This window comes from Nesoenas mayeri (genome assembly GCF_963082525.1).
Source record: "Nesoenas mayeri genome assembly, chromosome: 3".
Classification (NCBI taxonomy): domain Eukaryota; kingdom Metazoa; phylum Chordata; class Aves; order Columbiformes; family Columbidae; genus Nesoenas; species Nesoenas mayeri.
The window spans coordinates 105,607,596-105,627,938 of record NC_137544.1 but is presented as its reverse complement, the minus strand read 5'-3'; the positions used below and the strand labels follow the sequence as shown (position 1 = coordinate 105,627,938).

Sequence of the window (20,343 nt, the reverse complement as noted above, 5' to 3'; positions counted from 1 at the left end):
TACACTCTAATCATGTGAGAAACCTTAAATTGAACAATTTTTCTCTGTGATATGCATGTTTATAAAACAGAGGGAAACATTTGCCAGATGAATGGAGTAAATTTTAACTTCTCTGATATTATTTGGATTAAGAGGCTATATTCTGAAAGGAGAAAAAGGACTGTGATTTTATTTTGAGTCTATGGAATATCCTGAATGGTGTCAACAAAATTATTGATAGTAAGTATGGTAGATTTGAGTTTTGGGTTGTTTTTTCTTTCCCTTCCCAACAGGTTTTGCAGGCCAGAGGGCTGGCTTTATGCAAATTGAACCAAAGCTAAACAACAAACTACATAGGTAGACTTTGTAGTTGTTAATAGTTTCCCAAAAGACATTAACATAACATCCCATAATAGTTTTATAGTCCACAAAGAAAAACAGGGAACTGCAGTTATTTATAATGTTTTATCTGCTAATAGGTTTTGTGACTAAGAACTTAACAAGACAAAAATACAGCACTTTTATTAAAAAGCAAAGTTTTCTGGGGAAAGTTTTTGGTCTAAACCATCATTAAATCCAGATAGACTTTTCAATACAATAAAGGGAATGTTCAAATGTTCACAGGTACCAAGGCATAAAGACAGCTTCCTCATATTAAAAAAAAAAAAAAAAGTTATAAAACCAAATATTTCCACTTGCTAAAGATGTCCATGGTCCATTGCCAAAATGGATAAGATCATGAAAAATCTCAGAAACGTTCTGTTGGTCTGTCACAGGACACTAATTTTTGATCATGACAAAGTCCCAATTAGAAAAAAAGATTTCCAAGTATAAGCCAAGCAGCTTTTTGAGCAGAAATGTCATGAGTTTGCCTGTTGCTTGTAAATTCCTTTCTCCCTAGGAAAAGCAATATTGCTTTCTTCTTAACTTCCTTGATATAATTAGAAATTCCCTCTGAAAAGGGAATCAGTAATAAAGCCATAATACAATAGATATTTTGGGTTTTTAATCTCTTTTGGGACAAAATGAGGTGTCAGAAAAATAAAATAAAATTAATTCATTTTTAAGCAAGCGTTTGATCAAAAGAGAACCCACAAATACAGAGTATGTAATAAGCCTCAAATTCAAGGACTGTAAACATGAGAAATGTATGTACTGAATTGAATTAGCAGCTACGAGTTTTTCTTCGTCACATGCAGAAGCAGCATAACCTCTGTACAAAATATCCTTGGTATCGAATGCTCATAAGTTATTTTTCTTTACAGTTTGTTTTTAGCTTTTTTGTTATTAGAAATGAACTCTCATGATTAGTTTCATCTCCCTTTGGTGCTTGTGTACTGAACAGATTTTTGTGAGCTTTCGGTACGGTAAGTACTACAATGCTTTCTTATCAGCACTCACTGTAGTTTTTCAACAACCAGATAATGTTTCATGAGCAATTTCTGTGGTTCAGGTTTCAGATTATGAAGAATTATTGCTCTAAACAGTCCTTAGAAGACACTTGCTTATTAGACAGTATAATGTTTTTTTAGTGGAACACACAGAATTCATTTCAAAGCAACAGCACCCAGAACTTGAGTCTTAATTTGCTAAACACTGTAGTACTTCAGTGCCTATCTTTTGCGGTCTACTGAGAGCTGGTTGTATATCAATCTTGATTTTATGTCGATAGAAGTAAATCTTGTTTTCATGTTTGACAATTTTTTTTTTCCAGATTTTCCAATTCCTGTTGCTTTGAAATTAGTCTTCTTAATATAATTTCACTGTTGGAATATTTCACTGTTGTGAAATATTATTTATTATAGCTAGACTAGTAACAGGGTTAAGGTCAAAATGAAGCTGGTTTTGAATTTGGAGAGACAGCTTTAAAGAAAATGTAAACCCAAAAATAAAGAAAAATTGGTGTTTTCTTGAGAGAAGAAAAGGAAAGTATGAATGTGAGCACCTAATTTCCTACAGTGAATTACAAGCCTCGTGAATAAAATATTGCACCTCCCCTTCCCATTTTCCCTTGAGTGCAGCCTGAAACCTGTCTTCTGCCCACTGCAGATCGAATGACTGGCTGTTGGCTGGTCAGAGCTGAGATTTTAGTATCAATTTCTTCTACACTTTAGTCATGACTTCACCTTTAGCTGATGTCCTGTGTTGCAGAAGAGGTGGCATTTTTTGGTCTTCCTTGTTTGAAATGCAGACTTCTTTAGAATTTAAAAATGTTAATCAGATGACAGGTTGTTAAAGAGCCTGTGTCTCTTTAATAATATTATGGAAACTGTTCATGCCATTTTTATGGAAGGGCACGGCATACTAAAGTCAAACTATTTTCATTTTGTGCTAGGTTAGAAGATTGGTATCTTTATAAAACCTAACACCACTAGAAATTCTGTATCATGTAAATCAGAAAATCCCATTGCTGAAATGTTGGTTCTGTACATCCCAAAATTACTTCATTGTGTTCTTCAGACCTGCAAGTTTACAAAACGAAATTGGCTGCCAGGCAGTGAAATAAATGGTCCTTTCAGACTGCAGGTACATTTAGATCAATGTTGAAACTGACATCAGGAGAAAAGGGAAAAACTCAAGTTATGAGAAGAAATGGCTGCTATAGATTCAGTATTAGTTGTCATAGACTGAGGAATTCATTAAAAAATAAGACTGAGATGAACAATGTTGGTTCAAATAACACGAGTGTGCAGCATTTCTAGGCTCTAGTCATTTTGTAAAAAGAACTCTAGGTTGATTGCTTGTACATTAGAAACAAAATCGATGAGCTAATCCTTTAAAATTGCCTAAGGAGAAATGCTATATTTTTTTTTCTGCCCGTTCATAGGGGAAGTAGCTGTTACCTTTCCATTGCAGACTATAAAATATCATTTATAAACATCGGTGAATCCTATTTAATTGAGTGGGATTTTTCTCTAGTATTTCTTAGAGAAAGAACTTCATTCCACAAAATTTACTTGGCAGATTGATAACAGGTTTTAATGTCTTGTGAACAAATACAGGTGTACCATATCTCCATATTTTTCACTGCTGCAATATTAAGGCCTATCTTAATTTAAATTCTCTTTTTTCCAGTTTTAATGCTTCCGTAACACTAGCATCTGCAAATTTCCAGATATCTGTAACTCTAGAGGCTCCTGGGTTTTGCATGCAATATACTTTTTTCACAACCATGTGCAGTCTTGCATGGTATTTAATCTTTTGTGGGATTTTTTGCATGGTTGTCATTTCTGAAAAATAGTCTACATTTTACATGACTCAGCAGAGTAGGACTATGGGATTTTTCTTAACTGATACATTATACAAAGAGTAACATTGTCTGGTAAATATCTGGCTCTCATTTCTGAAACAGATGCCTTTATTCAAAATTAAAAGATACATGACAATATTTTATTGGAATGATGCTGCGAAAGATTGCTCAACTACTAGGACACGGTGCAGGAGTGATTTAGGTCAGTTCTCCAGTACATGGTTTTGCTTAGGTAAATAATTCATAGAGTAATCCCACTGAATTCAGTTATACTCAAATGTAGGATTGTCACAAGAAATTAATAAGAATTGCGGGATGTTAGGAAGCAAGGAGCAGAGATTGCTGTGGCAGGATACAAGTAAACTGTTCCCCAGGGAATGTGTGAACCCGCTCTGCTAGCTGTGTCCACCTTTCCAAATTAGCAACAATTTCCTGGGCTCTTAGGTTTTTCTGTTTGTCCTTCCAGGGAACTGCTCCTTCACTTGTATTTGCATGTGCCCCTCCTTCTGTCTATTCCTAGTTCTTCATCCATTCCCTATATCCTTTATTTTTTCTCTCATTTTATTTTCTTACTCTGTTTCATTTCTCTGTTTTTCCTTGTAATCCTTAATCTCTTTTCCTTGTTTTGTATGTCCATCCTTTTAAGGCTTTGCTTTTCTGCAAATGTACACATTACAGATCATTAAATTATTATTTTTGCAATATGTAACATTCATTACTGAAGCATTTTTTTCTTGTTAAGGTATCCTGCAAGTACAGAGCATGACAAAGAGCTGTGTCAGATTATTGGTAATTAATAGACAAATTATATGCAGTGAAGAACCAACAGTGGTGTTCAGTTACAGCATATTTGCAGTTTGCACATAGTTTTTAGGCAACAGAAAAGCTCAAATGAAGACTATACATCCTATGAAAGCTACTGCTTGTAAAAATGCGTTTTGTTGCAAAATCCAGAGTCTTCAGCTATGCTTTTTTGAATGTTGCAAAACCTACTTTGATGATGTGATGAGCATATCACTAATACATTTTAATGTATTCTCACTATTTGGTGGAAAGAATGAATAGAATATATTATTTGCTCCTTTTTGTTGTTGTTGGCACTAGAAAATCATTAAAATGGTACAATATTGTAGCTCCCCAATAAAATGTACAATTTTGTATTTGACCTGTTTTCTTACACAGCGCTTATGGATTGTGTGAGATGGCTTTGATCTTTTTCTCATTCATTATGTCTGACAGCCTAATAGAATATGCAAAAGAGCTTTGCCGTAGAGGACATATCAGGAGGGTACTTTCACTGCAAGCTCAGTCAGTGACTCCCCTGTGTTTGAGGTGTAAAGTTTAAAATAATTAAAATAATTCTTTTAAGGCTTTGGCTACACTTTGCAGATTTAGAACTGGAGGTCATTGGATTCCTTCCTATTCAGCAATATCACATGATTTCCTGAAAAACAGGGTCTGCTGCTGTGCAACAAACCTGAAAGCTTGAGTGGCCATTTTCAGCCAAGTTCTGATTACAACCTACTGGTTGCTAATAGAACCATCATTGAATCCAATCAAAGGAAACAGGTTGAAAGACATACCAAAAAGGAAAACTGCTTCTTTACTCAGACCATGTCTCACTGGAGTCCTTACAACTTAGTCCTGGAGCTGCACTAACACCATCCTGCGTCTGTGTTTCAGGCACTCCATTGTGAAGTAGAAAACAGCTAGGCTAGCAAAAGAAATTCAGGTTTGAAAGCAAAACAGCCTGAATAAGCCTTATCAAGAGAACTAAATTAGTTACAGGACAGTCCATAAATTATTCTGTACAGTCACAGAAACCAGTAAGGAGACATCCTTCTGATTCCTCATTCACTGTTAAATACAGGGTGAAAAGAACTGTTGCCGCACATGGTTATGCCATGTAAGCCCATCATATTAATTGGCTTACTGGAGGTGTGATGGCAAAACCATTCACCTCTTCCTGCTGTCGGCTTGCCAACCTGCTCTGGGGAAAAGTAGAGGCTGTTTCCTCTCACTTTGAATGTGCTTTTGCTCCTTGGGAGCACCTCGGGCAAGGTCTATGGCTTGACTTTTTTAGGAAAAGTCATAAATATGCAATCCACTTTTCCAAGATGCCGTTAGATGTTAACACTCAAAAATATTTCTAAAAAATTCATCTCTGCTTCTTGAATGGCAGAAGTGATTTAGCCGTGAATGCAAAGGGAACCAGCAGGGCCATTGCTGATCATTTTCAAGTCCTTTGTAAACCATTCTTTGGGGTTTGTTCTGCAGAATTTCATCTGTGTCTTAAAAATAATTCTTTAAAAGTTTGTCATTTACTTTAAAGTTGTGTTCTTCTAGCCTTCTTTTTGTCTGCTGGTCCTCCTCTTGCACTGCCTATTGCTTTGCTGCAAGCATGAATGTTTAAGCATCCATGTGGTGAATTTGACTGAAGAAGTGACCCATTAACAAAATTGTTAATTTTAACTTGCTGCAGTTTTCTGAGCAGTTTTTTTCACATGACACATATAGATACCTGCTGTAGAATAAAACAGGAGAGAGGAGAAACAGGAATGCTGTGGAGTCAGTAGAAAAACAGCCTCTGGTAGAGAGAGCATGAATTCATCTGATCTACATCTAAGCAAGAATATCCTGGAGAAATACATGTTATTGACAGAAACATCACTTCTTGATGTTGTTAAGGGACAAAAAACAACAAAACACAAACCACCCACAAAACCAAGCAAAAAACCAACCAACCAACCAAAAAAACCCAACAACTTGAACTATTAAAGGACATATGAAAATTTGAATCAACTATCTAATTATAAAGAAAACTTGAGAAGAGTCTTGCACATGTGTAATTTGTCAGTGCCAATGGTGGGGCACCCATAAGTTTCCCTCTACCTCAGGCCTGAATCTGCTTAGCTGGGACACGGGAGAGAATTATCATATTAACATAACAAACAAAAGCTCAAACCTTCATTAAAGTGAAAATAAGTGCTTTAGATTTTCTGGCTGACCATTTAAGGGTCTGTCATATTTACTTTCTCCCTACTGACAATGCTTTCAAGGTCAGGATTGAAGACTTTGCTCTATCAGGGCTTCCAGTCTATGTGAAGGACAGCAATAAAGTTTATTTCTGTGCCTGCATTCTACTTGCTGCTTATAAAATCTCATCTGTGTTTGCTTTTTCTTAGCTCGCAGAGGGGAAAATTGCCATTAGTCTTCTGGCAGACTGTCAATAAAATATCATTTCAAGTTCTCTTACTAGAAAAAAGATGGGGTTGTTTGTTTGTTTGTTTTTGTTTGGTGTTTTTGTGTGTGGTTTTGTTTTTGTTGTTTGTTTGTTTGTTTTTGTTTTGTTTTGTATGCTCCTTTCCTTTCTTTTCACTCTCTTCATCCATCTTATTTTTGTCTTAAGTCCCACATTCTACTTTTGGCACTTTAAAGATATAACTGATTTAACAGGGGCCTCAGCAATCAAATATATAGGAGTAGTATATCTATAGCTTTCTCAGGGCACAATGGTGTGCTCTGCAACAGCCAAACACAGTAAAAGAGGCAACAGTAAAAACTTAAACATGTCGTTATTTAAATGAATTTGAAAAGCATGCAATAAGGATAGTTACCCTAATTGGTGGTGAAAAAATCTTTAGGTATACGTTCAGATAAAGACTTGCTTTCTTATCACTACCACATAAATATTTTCAGAAACTTCTTCAAGATTACTGAAAAGCTGTAGCCTTTCCAGTTGTGATACTTCACTGTGTAGTTCAATTTTACAAGGCCAAGTGTAGATAGTTGTCAGTTTAGTGTATGTATGAGTCTATATGAGTCAAGGACAGGGTGTGGATGTGTATCAGCTGTCTCTGAGCACTGATTGATATACTACCAAGGGGCTACCAGCGGAGCCCAAGGGCATGGCCTGGAGTTGGCTGAAGTTGGTTCCTCTGAACCTTCAGCCTGACTCTTAAAGGAGAGTGAGAGGAGCAGGAGGTCCTCCGGTTACTAAATATGACAAGAGGACTCCTGAAGGGTAGGAAAGAAAAGATTGCTGCAAGCATGTAACCTCTCATTTTACCAACAGGAACAAAACAGCCTCCAGCATGTGCTAGATCTATAAGAACAGATTATCTTGAATTAATAAATCCTGATTCATATGCAAGGGACTTGGTTGTGTGTAGTATATAGTGGTTCTATCAGATCTTTCATACAAGGACTTTTCAGAAGTAGACTCGACCTTTCTACTATTTTAGTGGGAAAAAGCAGTAGAAACAAAGTGTTTAATGTATAGCAGGTCTTAAATTTATCTTAATTTTATATTTTTCTCAGTTTTTGAGAAGCAAGATGACTTCATCACATTTTAGGACTGGTGATTTAAATTATGATCACAATTTTTTTGTGAGAGAAAGTGGGTGTTACATTTTAATCTTGTGGGGATATTGAGGAGTGATGTTCTAATCAGTAGCAGCAAAGCAATTGCGTACTATTTTATTCTGCAGAAGAATATATAAAAGCTAATGTAATGTCATTTGTACCAGTGAACTGGGCTGCAATGGCAGCCATTTCACAGTAAAGCTCAGCTACCAACTGGTCCCACAGGGATCTCTAATGACATATTAATAAAAGATTGAGAGAAGAGGAGGAACACTGAGATGATAGTATTTGCAGATACAATGGGATTAATTAGGAAAATCAAATGAAATGCTGCATGTGAGGGTTTTCTGAAGGGTTTCAAAATACTGAATGACTGGATAGTTAAATGATAGATGGAATTAAATATCAACATGTACACAATAATTCATACTAGAAAAAGTAACCTTAATTATGCAAGCACAGTGATGGAGTCTATTAGCACTGAGCTGAAGAAATTGTGCAGTCATTGTAAATAGCTCTTGTAAAACAGTTCAGTGGTTAGAAGTGACCAGAAATCCCAAAGGATGTTAGCAGCTATGGGGGAAGTATGAACAGAAAACAGCATTATGCTATTGTGCAGTCGTATATCCACATCTCCAGTCCTGCATGTGCTTTTAGTTCCTGTTCCTTGTGATGAACTTAAATAGGAAAAATACAGCACACTGCAACAGGAAGGATTTCAAGCATGGATTGTCTTTCTTATACGGAAGAGCTAGGCAAGCTAGGGGAAAAAAAAAACACGCAAAAAACCCCACACATTATAAACCAAAACCAAATACAAACAAACAAACAAAACAAACTGAGAGAATATTAGTACATTCTTATAAAGATATGATTACACAGCCATGAGAAGCATCAAGAAGTTAATAACTAGTATGAAATTGAAATACATGAAGGGCTTTTTGTGATAAGGCAGTTTCTGTAGATCCAGTAGTCCCTAATATGTTAGTCACTGGAAGCTGTGAGAGTAGTAATTACTGTACAGAGGCCCTGTTCTTCTTAGCTGCTGTTGAAAGCACAGTGCTGGGCTAGCTGGACATCTGGTCACACCTGGCAAGGCCATCCTTATTTTCCCAAAGAGTTTTTTTCTTGTTGGTTGGTTGGGTTTATTTATTTATTTAAGTGGAACAAAAGCTTCTAGAAGTTGACAGTGAATAGTTAGTCCCTTAATATTGCTCCTTTCCTCTCTAAATATCTGTGTCTGGTCATCGTCATAAGTAGAATACAAAACAATACAGAGCTTATGTGTACCATTCAGTATAGCAGCTTTCACCTTATGCATCATTTCCCCACTGATTTTGCAGCTTCTTTTCCTAATCATTTTCTCACTAGTTTATACCCTGTATTCAGACCAAATGGGAAATTTCTAGTGAAAGTATAAATCTGTCATCAGCAGGGTTGTATACAGTCATTCTAAACTTCGTAATCAGGTTCTGTGAAAATTGGAGTATTACCACACAGACGTCAGCAGATGACACCCGCCAATATTTCAATAAATTCTAAAAGAACACCCTTCTTACTTAACTGATAAAACTATTTGAATAAACCATTAATTAATTTGGCTGGTTTGTATATACTAATTGTTGTGAATAATGTTTTTGACTTAGTACCAAGAGTTTTCTGGCAAGAAATTTTGGTCTGTAGCTCTTTAAAAGGAAAATCATGGTTAGCATTCAGTATTAAGAAAAAATAACAGTAACCCAGCACTGCTCAGTTGATAATGCTTCTAAATTTATACTCGGATTAGAAATCCTGTCAGGCTTCATGTATAAATACCTCTATTCACTTTTCACATTGTTCCTAATTTCATTCTTAGGACTCTGTTTCTAAGTAATGCTGTAGTGGTAGCCATTTGTTAATAGTGTCATGGAAAACATTTAGAAGTGCTTAAATGAAAATCCTATGGAGAAATACTGAAGTCTTGCTATTGTAGTATTAGAGTTTGAAGAGTTTTTTTCAGGTGATAGGGACTTAGGTGTTTTTTTTCCCAAATAAATCTGTCTAAAAATTTAGTAAAACCTCTGATAGATTAGTTCAGAAAGCATTTATATATACTAAGAACAGGTATAGGACTTTTTCCGAATACAATGGCTTACTGAATCAATGCTGCTGTGCTTACCTTCAGAACCTTTCAAGGAAAACCAAATAAATTGCCATCTCTCTGCAGGTAGATACTGCTTTTCTGATCAACACATCACATGTTTACAGATATCCTTATGTCCTAATATATACTTGTAAAGAATTCATGTAACAAGTGTCTGGATTTTTGTGAACAAAATGTGTATGCAGGACGAAAGCGATAAGAGAGAGGGGAAATATAGAATTGAGAAGAGTAACGTTTTAATGGTATGTCTGATTCTCACTAACACAGCCAGTAAGCATTCCAATGGGTCTAACATATGTTGAGCTGAATTGCCAAGTTTCTATCTGTCCCTATGAACAGACCACTTCAGCATTATAAAAAAGTGCAACCAACTTCAGTGTTAGTCACATCAGATCATATTTCTCAGTTTGGTGTGATTAGAACAAAGCTGCTTAGGGAAAGCTTGACTACCTCTTCTTCAATCACAGAAAAAAAAAAAAAAAAAAAAAAAAAGAGAAAAAAAGGTGTACCAAACTACAATTTTGTTGCCATTAAGATTATTCTGATATGGTTATACATTCCTGGTGCTGGAAGTCTGGAATAAATCCCTGCCAAACAATTATCTTACTCCTGCTAAGCATTAAAATCAGTAAATCATTAAAATCAGATCTGACCATAGACAGTATTGAAGAGTACATGGACATAAAGCCTTTGTCTTTTCTGTGTGTAGCTCTCTAATGCCAAAGTATAGTTCTCTGCCTATTGCATAAACACTCATGTACAGAACCTGGTTTCTGAACTGTCTGTGGCATTTTTGATGGCCCTTCCTTTACTGCGCTGCAGAAGAAAATGTGTAAGCGTGAATTAGTTTTAGCTGTATGACTATTTCAAAAAGGTGGGCTATTTTATCATTGCTTCACTTCTCCGCAACAAGTCATCATTTCATAAGTTTAATCTTGATGAATAAGTCTAGCAAGCACTTAGCTACAATATTATTCTCCATTAATGTTATAAGCACAGTAATTCATTTTTCAATGTGCTTTTTTGAAGAGTTGATAGTGTTAAAAATACCTACCCAGTGCATGTCACTGATGAGCAGTTTCTTATATTAAAAACACTCTATATCTGGCACATTTTGCATTTATGTCTATTAAAATGCATGAAACATCTATCATAACATTTTAAGCACTCAGTAGCTTATTATTGGAATGACAAAACTGCTTCCTTATTATCTCTTCTTGACAATGACTTTAATGAATTATATTCAGGTAGTTGTTAAAATTTCCATCCAAGCACATTTCATTTTTGGATGACATATCAAGAGGTTAACTTATGCTCCCTTCCAGCTGATTTCTAGGCCTCAATCCATCAGACAAGTCACTTCAAAGGAGATATTACTCTATTGAGTTGAGACATCAAGATAAAGTTGGCTTTCTGAGATGCAGTCCCCTTTGGGAATTGTGCAATGAATTCATCAGCAGTTGTTTGTCTAGGCAGTACTGAAGCAACAAGACAGAAGACGAAGACCAAGACATGGAATGAGAAAAAGCGCTTAAAGAAAAGAGGGAGCCGTGGTTAATGTAGCCTATACTATTTGTTGTATTATTTCTCATTCTGTGAGATTTTTCTCCAAGGAGTGAAGTGCATGTATGTAGAAATAACACTTCATTAATTAAAAGTTCCTATCTGTCTCTGCACATTAAGTCTTTTCTTGCTAATAGTAAAATCTGTCTGGAAAAGAAAGATCAAGTAGGTAAGTCAACAATTCCATCTTTCACTCACATGCCATTAACTGTTTATGTGTGACTTGTGGAAATAAGAGGTTACTTCTGTACTTTGAATTGTGTGTGCAGTGTTTGCTATGTAACATTTCAGCAGCTTGAAAGCAAGTGTGCAGTTTCCTAAGAGTGAACAACGTAGAGTTACACCACAACTCTCAGGGGAAGAAGTATTCTTGCATCTCCAGCTAAAGTTTTGCATAGGATAGAAGACACTTAGGAAGTCAGTTGACAAGATAATCAACTAGGAATAAGAGGAGCACCAGCTAGAAAAGACAATGCAGATTTTTTCTTTCCTAAAATTGCATAAACCAAGATACAGAGCACACCTTAAAAAGGTGCAAGTAGGAACTTCCATCAAGAAGTTTGCTTGGTGTTTTCATCAACAAAATTGTCATTCACTGACACTGAGCGCAATCATTAAGAGATAACAAATGGCAAAAGAGGATTTGAGAGATTCTCTCAATGTTGAAATAAATTCCATCTATGCAATTTTAAAAGACACACTGTTTCAGTTTTATACAGGCATGCAAGAGACAGAACAAGCAACAGCCTGGAAATAACAATAGCAAAAGGTGGTCGGCTGTACATGTTGTTAACATGGAAATGCTCAAGCAGCCATGATTGCAAAATGAAGTTCTCAAAAAGTTGCAAGTGAACAATGAAAAAGCAAAACTAAAACTCAGTATTGGAGGTGTCACAGTTAACTTCAGTTTCATTTAACCATAAATATGTCTCTGGGAAAGTAATAGGTTTAGGAGCAACTTAAAAGTAGCGTGAAAAGTTTGATGCAGAATGCAGAAAAAGGCCTTGTTTGTGGGAAGGAAACACACATTGGTCTTTTGGTTAAGAAATCATACGACGAAACTGGAAGAGTTGCTGAAAATTTACCTTTACTAAAATGCCATGCTAAACATATGCAAATGGTCTAGACATACATGGTATCTAAGACAGTTGAGTACTTTTTTTACAAACAAAATATTTATTGGAATAAGTATGTAGTAATTGTATAAACCTTATTTTAAAGCTCAGGAATCTAGAAAAAAAAATGTCTGAAAAAAAGGTTTTTTTTGTAGTTCCCTGATAATTTGTATTCAGGTTGGTTTCCTGCAGAAAAGGAATATGAGACCTAACTCAAAATTGACAGAAAAGTTTAAAGAATGTTTACAATGTTGCATGCTATTTCAGTCTGAAAAAATCAAGGTCTTTTTCCTATAAAATAATTTTTTTTTAAAGAAAGATTCAAAGAACTGTTAATGTATATGTTTTGCACTTTTTAAAAGTACTACAAGATTGAAGTCTTAAAATGTGTATTTGCTTCATCTGACCCTGCTACTGTTAATATGCCAAGTGCTTTGCCCTGTGGCCCATGTGATTGAGAACACTGGGAATCTTAAATTCTGGATGAAATCTGGTGCAGCTGAACTGATGGCTCTTCAGAAGTTGAACGGGTCTAGAAATAATCATGAACTATTACACTGTAGTGACAAAACTTGACAAGGATAATCTTGAAGCAAGAATGACATGACATGATGATGAAGAAATACACAAATCTGAAAAAACATGGGTTTGCAAGTATTTTGTGAAAGTTTAGGAATATGCAGGAAAATGTTGTCTATTGTGAAAGCTGGAAAAAATCAGACTAATCCCATACCTGTCACAGTCAGGGGGGGCTGTTCATAGAACAGGGATCAACCTTTGTGTTCATCTATTTGTAATTTTTGAAAATAATCTGATAAGTTTATTTTAGTGCTCCTTGCTTAACTCTTGTCTACATAGAAGCATCCAAGAATAAGCAGTGTCAAGAGATTGAGGGGGTTTTATGCATTGAGTATAATAATATTTTAAAACATTTAAATAATAAACAATCATAAATATTTAAATATTATTCTCTTTAGCCTTAACTAGGTAAAATGTTATCATTCAGTGTTGTCACTTAAAAAAGAAAAAAAAAAAAAAGATATGAGTGTGAGATTTAGTAGTTATCTATTTTATAATAGCTATGCCTTGGGATAAAGACACCTGTAAATTAAGAGGAGTTTATTCTTAAAATAAAGTCACAGTCCAAATTATTTTCCTTTCTGTGCCAACTAGTTACAATCTGCTTATTCTTAAGCACAATGTGCAAGATATAAGGGTAAAATGAAATATTTAAGGTTTTGGTTTTGGTTTTTTTTTTTCTATTATGTTCATTTTGCCTAAACATAAAGGTGATGTTTTTTATAAAAGGTAAATTTTGGAGAAGCATACTTAAGTTTTACTTACATATAATTTTAAATCTACTTCAGAGTTTTGACAACTGTGGTTTGATATAAATGGGCACAGTCAATATCAAAGTCAGAAAGGCTAATGTGTGATACAAGCTGTTTCTGCTTCTTTCCAGTTGTCAGTTATAATCTATTGAAAGTATAACAAATATTCCAATGTCCTAAGGGGAAAAAAATAAAAATATAAAAACCACACAAAAAGCCACCAAACAAGTGTGTACTAACTTGTTTTTTGCAAAATCACTGAAAATTAGGTTATTTTTTTCCTTTGCTGTGTTTAAGTGGAAATAAAGAGGGCAGAATTAGCAGTAGAAAACAACAGCACAGGTTCTTCAGACTCAGAAAGGGTGTTTCCTGGAGCAGCTGTGTATCTCAGGCTTCATTGTATTTATTAGTTGATTGACAGTAATTTGCAGATCAGTCCAGATTATCAAAGTTATTTAGATAGCCATCTTGTTCTGAATTCTTTCTTCCAAGCCTGAATTCCTCCAGATCTGTTGGGTTCAGAGACAACAACAAAGTTCCTCTGGAAGCTGAACATTTGAACAATAACTTGCAAAGATTATGTCTAAGGAAAAAGAGATTGCCAGGTCTGTCACTCTCCATTTCTTTGAAAGTGTAGAGGAATATTCTCACTGTTTCTAGAAATCCACAACAGCAAATATATATGTTTCTGCCGTTGTGTTTTGTAGGGTTTGGGGCTTTTGATTGGGGTAGTCAAGACAAGAATAATGAGGCTAAGGTAAAAATCTAACTCTTCTTGACAAAGCAGAAAATGAAGTAATCATAAGATCACTTTTTTCTCGTAGTTTAAGCCCACATCTCACAAATCAGTCCTACTGATGGAACTCTGAATTCACACAGAATTAATGAATATTGGACATCTAGGATGTGATTAAAGTTATATCAGAAAAAAATAGTATTTTCTTTTTAAAAATGGAATTCTAGTATTGCTTAAAATTGAAGTTTCATGTTAGTCTTGGAACTATTTTACACAGAGGTTGCCACATCAGATCTTATGATTTTCAATCTTATTCCTCTTGTAGGAGGAAAAAAAAGAAAACCCTAATAACTCCAGATGAGTTATAGCTGTTCTTTTCCCTGTCAGTTTTACAAAGTTTTTGTTAAATAGGACTTTTTCATTGAAACAACTTTCAGTATAAGAAAGCTGTCTGTAATAGAAGCATTCTGCATGGGAAAATTTCAGTATCATAAATGAATTAAAACTTCCAATTTTATTCTTCCTTGTACAATACACTAGTTCATAGTGGATTATCCTTTCAACAAAAAATTTCATTTGTCAAGTTAAATTGTGTTTTTCTTTTTGCCTGTATTATTCAGTGTCAGTGTGTGTCTAGGTGAGTTGTTGCAGTGATTCAGTCCAGGTTCTTGAACTCCATCATCACCTTGATGGCCAGACAGCTTCCTTTACTGTCATCATTCTGTGATCTTTTCTCAGGCTCAGCGACAGGAGTGTTCTGAGAATGGGGCAGCTGGCTGAGGAAATGGGAGAGCAGACTTGTGAAATAGCTGCTTTCCTAATGTGCTACAGTATCTTAAGAAGAATGAAGTCAAAGATATTGACTTGAAAATGTTTGTGTTAAGTGCACCTAACTTAATCAAAATGAAATGCTTAAATGTATTCAGCTTAAAGTTCTTGGAATTTTTCATGATACCAGCCATGTCAAACTAAGGTAAAAACAAATTAAGTTTTACTGAAAGACACTCAAGCAGTTTGTAGAAAGAAGTCTGGTAAATCCTGTTTCAGAGTCCTAAGATTTGGGCACACTTGAAAAGACTGAGCATGATTCAGGGCAGGATATGACTTTACAGTGTGTTTATAATGCTGCATGATCTTTGCAAGTGCACTGTACCAGGAGTAAATAATCTTGCACTAAAGCTTGATTTAAATTAGCATAGAATTTCCATGTATTGAAAATTCGTACTCACCTTACCTACAGCAAAGTGACTTGTCAAGTTCAACATAATTTCTGAAAATTTTCCTGAAAATGTTCAGCAGTGAGCTGAAAAAGCAACAACTATATGTTGCAAGCTTATTGACTTTGGTGTGCTTTGGTTCAGGGCCTTGAGGTGGATTCATAAAACCTTTACTACCTTAGCGCATTTTCTGGTAGTCATGATCCTTAGAGAACAGTGCTGGAGAGAAACTGCACTCTTATTAAAAATACAGGGATCTAGCTGACTTCTGGTTTTAACTTTCACTATTTCTAAAAAGAAGGAGAATTACATGTCCTTCGGGCTGTTTGTGTTTTACTTGCTGAGATATATGACTTACAAAACTACATTAAAATGCAGCTGATTCCCAGCAATAAATGTTTTAAGTAATGTGCTGAGAAATGTCTCTGAGCTGGGTTAGACATTTCATAATTCAGTAACAAACTCACTTTTATCCTCTCGTGTTCTCTGAGTTCACTTATATTTATAATTGCAATTTAAAGACCATTTTTTCAGGAAATATGGTTCAGCTTAATATAAACCCAATTATTAACCAGCAAAGCACACTTCCAATTTTGAGAACATGTGCATGTGTTCTACATATACTTTGATGTGGCTGCAAAGTCTAGAGGCCAAGACTTGCATCTCAAAAGTTTACTCCTTTCTGATGTTTCTTTCTTTCTCCATCTCAGTGAAATTCAGTAGTGGTCCTCAATCTGTTTGTAGAGAATAGGCTTTCAAAAGACAGTGCTTTATCATTGGCACCTTTCTTGGCAGATACCAAGAGTCCTTAGATTTAATTTACTCCAATATATCTGTCTATGTCCTGCCCTCCCACCTTGATCCATTGTCTCTCTTTAAATACTGATGTGTCACCAACAGTTAATATCTCACGGTTTTAAAGAAATTAATTAGCTAAATAGTTTGCTTAAGGCAGAAGTCAGACAGAGTTGAGAGGGGGGAAATACTGAGCAGCTCAGACCATGGGCAGGGGAAGCAAGATCACAGAAATGAAAGAAAAGAAACAGACAAATGGCTATAGAAAACTTCATGTCCTCAGATCTGGACATGGTGTTGATTCCTGGACTGGTTGGTTTTTATATCCTACTATGGATTTTTCTTCCCCAGTGCAATCACTATGTATGCTGGTCTTCCTGACTACTGAACTAGATCAATATTAAATACAGTCTGTTTGCAGTTTGATCATGTAGAGGAAGCCAGTGGAATTTTCAAAAGAACCTTGTTTAGCTTTTTGCATTTCTATATGAGCGCATGTACAAAAACAGAATTAATATTCTATTTCTGTTACTCAAAAGAAGCAAATATATTCTACAGCCAAAATTGAAACTAATGAATGATATTAGCAACTGTGTTTTAATTTCTGAAATGTCAGGGTTTGGGTTTTTTTTAAAAGTAATTAAAGCACCATAAGCTGCCAATACTTGACCCAAATTGCTGAAAGCAATTTTACCTATAATAAAGCCATTGGAACCTGGAACATTTTGATCAAGCAGTGCAGATTTATACGTTTTGCTTGAGATGATTCAGCAAATGTGCTGTTCTTGTAGAAGTTTCTTTATGAGTCTAAATACAGTTGGCAAAATTTCTTTGATTTGTATTAAGATTTTCTCAAGTTAATTTATTGATTAGCTTTAAATGATAAACTGATACACATCATTGATCTCTAGAAGGCAACTAAGTTTTTCTATTAGTAAGAAACATGCATAGTCAGGGAATTTCAGGATGAATAAGACGCAATCATTTCAAATACAGTTTATTTGATAGAATAATTAACTTCTAAAATGCAAGTTTGTAAATTAGTAATTCGGAAGACCTGAATTGTTTCTGCAGCCAACTGCCATAGAAAGGATAATGAAGATTAAGATGCCTTCCCATCTTTGTGTTTTGGTTTTGCATCTAGTCTGGAGGAATCTTTTCTTAACATTTTGTGCTGCAGAGTGGTGTATAACGTAGATGCCTCCGAAGGTTTGCACAGTGGCTGGGAGACTGGCTGCTTACTGGAACAGAAGCCCAGCTTACAGACGTGCTAGATCTACCCTGGAAAGCAAGACAAATGAGATGGCACTGAGTTCTGCATCAGGTATTTACAATCACACTCTGAAGTGTCCCTCAGAGCCACTCAGCTGCCTTTGCTTTACAATTCAGCTTGCTATGTAGATATTACCTTAGCTGTAAGACTCTCTCTCACATCCTGGCATCTCTGACCTCAAAGTAATATTTTGTATTAGCTGGCATGATCTCAGGGTTTTGTCCTTTTGTCCTCTTATTCTATTAAATTTCAAATGGGAAATGCTACCTGATGTTGATTGCTGTAGTATGTTATCCATTAGAAAACTAGGCTGAAACCACTGACTTTTCTTATACTGACCAATAAATAAATAGTAGTGGTTTACCTGTAATTAACTTGGGTTCTGTGGGTTAGCTTAGCACCCACTGAAGCATGCAGTGTCTGTTACAAGTCTTTATTTGGATACTTCTTTTTTGAAATCTACTTTTGATTACAGAATTGAATGTTTTGAGCAAGTCTGGGTGCCATTTTGATATATGCCTTGGTGGTGGCAGATGGCATTGTAACAGCCAGTAGTAATTCTTGTGTTTGGTTCAGACATCTAGTTTTGAATGTGTTTTGTTACGATACCAAAAGCTAGTGTCTTGTTTCAGTGTGACCAGACTGTTTTTATGATGTTCTATTCAAATAGTTGGTTAAAAGATCTACCAATTTAAGTACAACTGGATAGATATCTATAAGAGAAAAAGTGTGCATGTTACCATTCACTAACAGGCTCATTTGAATTCAGCAAATTTTCATCACTTGTATTACACTGAACAGACTCCTCACAATGTAGTAAAGAGAATAAGAATATCTAGAGAATATTTAGAATATTCAGCACACTGAAAATGAGATTTTTCTTTTGGAGGTTCATACTTTTTCCCTTTAACATTAAAAAGGACCATTTAACAAGATATGTTAAGAGTTTCCTTCTGCAGTCCTTGTACTCTTGTGTGGCATCAAGGACTACATGTTTTCATGTTTAAGCATTTAGAAAATTTTGTCCTAAATATACTGCTCACAAGCTCATTTACTATTTTTATATCCAAAAGGATTTTCTTGGCCAGGAGACAGCCTAAGCACTACATTCTCTACAACATTGGTGGGCATCCATCCTTCTTCATCCACCTCTCCAGCTGCCATGGAAAACTGTCTTTGCCAAGACGCGAGATGATGTGACATGTACATATACGATACCTGGACACTGGGTCTTGCTATTTTGTAATTCCTTGCACGCTCTATGACAAAGCAAAAAAAAAATCTCTTTTCTGTTACTGATAAGCTTCAGGAAAGAAAAGCCTCTTTTTCATGCAAGGTAGCTAGTTTCTACAAGGCCAGAACTGCTTTCCCTGTGTTGCTCCCATAATGTTTTATACCCAGGTTCATCCCTTTCATAGTCCTTTCACCACAGTTACCTTTAATCCAGTTTTGAATTGCATGCGCTGCTAAGAAAGGCAGCTCACAGGTAGTTCTGACCTGATTATTTACAAAGGCAAAGGAAATAGACTCATACACAGGAAAACATACATTTAATTCTGCAACAGGAAGAGTTTACAAGTCCTTAAACATCAAGAGATAATAGACATATTTGCCTGTATGAATATGAGCAACCAAGTTGGATTTGATATTTTTATACACTGAGGCACCTTTACAGAATCACAGAATGGTTGGGGTTGGATAGGACCCCTGGAGATCATCCAGTCCAGCACACCTGCCAAAGCAGGTACATCTAGAGTAGATTGCACAGGAATGTGTCCAGGTGGGTCTTGAATGTCTCCAGAGAAGGAGACTCCACATCCTGTCTGGGCAGCCTGTTCCAATGCTCTGTTACCCTCAAAGTAGAGAAGTTTTTCATCATATTCAGGTGGAACCTCATATGCTTCAATCTGTGCCTGTTGCCCCTCATCCTATTGTTGGGCACCACTAAAAGAAGTATGGTCCCATGCTCTTGACACCCACCCTTGAGATACTTATAAACATTGATGAGATGCCCTCTCAGTCTTCTCTTCATCAGGCTGAACAGACCCAGCTCTCTCAGTCTCTCCTCGAAAGACAGGTTCTTTAAACCCCTAATCATCTTTGTAGCCCACCACTGGACTCTCTCCAGTAATTCCTTGTCCTTCTTAAACTGGGGAGCCCAGAACTGGATGCAGTACTCCAGATGTGGCCTCACCAGGGCAGAATAGAGGGGGACGATTACCTCCCTCCACCTGCTGGTCACACCTTCTTAATGCACCCCAGGATACCATTGGCCTTCTTGGCCAAAAGGGCACATTGTTGACTCATGGTCAAACTGTTGTCAACTGAAACTCCCAAGTCTTTCTCTGCAGTGCTGCTTTCCAGCTGTACTGGTGCCTGGGGTTGTTCCTCCTCAGATGCAGGACCCTACACTTGCCTTTGTTGAGCTTCATCAGGTTCTTCTCTGCCCAGTCCTTCAGCCTGTCCAGGTCTTGCTGAATGGCAGCACAGCCTTCTGCTGTGTCAGCCCTTCCTCCCAGTTTGGTATCATCAGCAAACTTGCTGAGGGTGCACTCAATCTCATCCAGGTCATTGAT

The 20,343-nt window shown here is 36.1% G+C and overlaps 1 protein-coding gene across 22 annotated transcripts in view; it reads left to right on the top strand.

Annotated features, from left to right (window-relative positions):
- Nucleotides 1-20,343, top strand: part of NRXN1 (neurexin 1) — a gene marked incomplete at both ends in the record, with an annotated part of 724,694 nt that overhangs the window by 314,766 nt on the left and 389,585 nt on the right. The gene's annotated exons all lie outside the window — the stretch shown is intronic.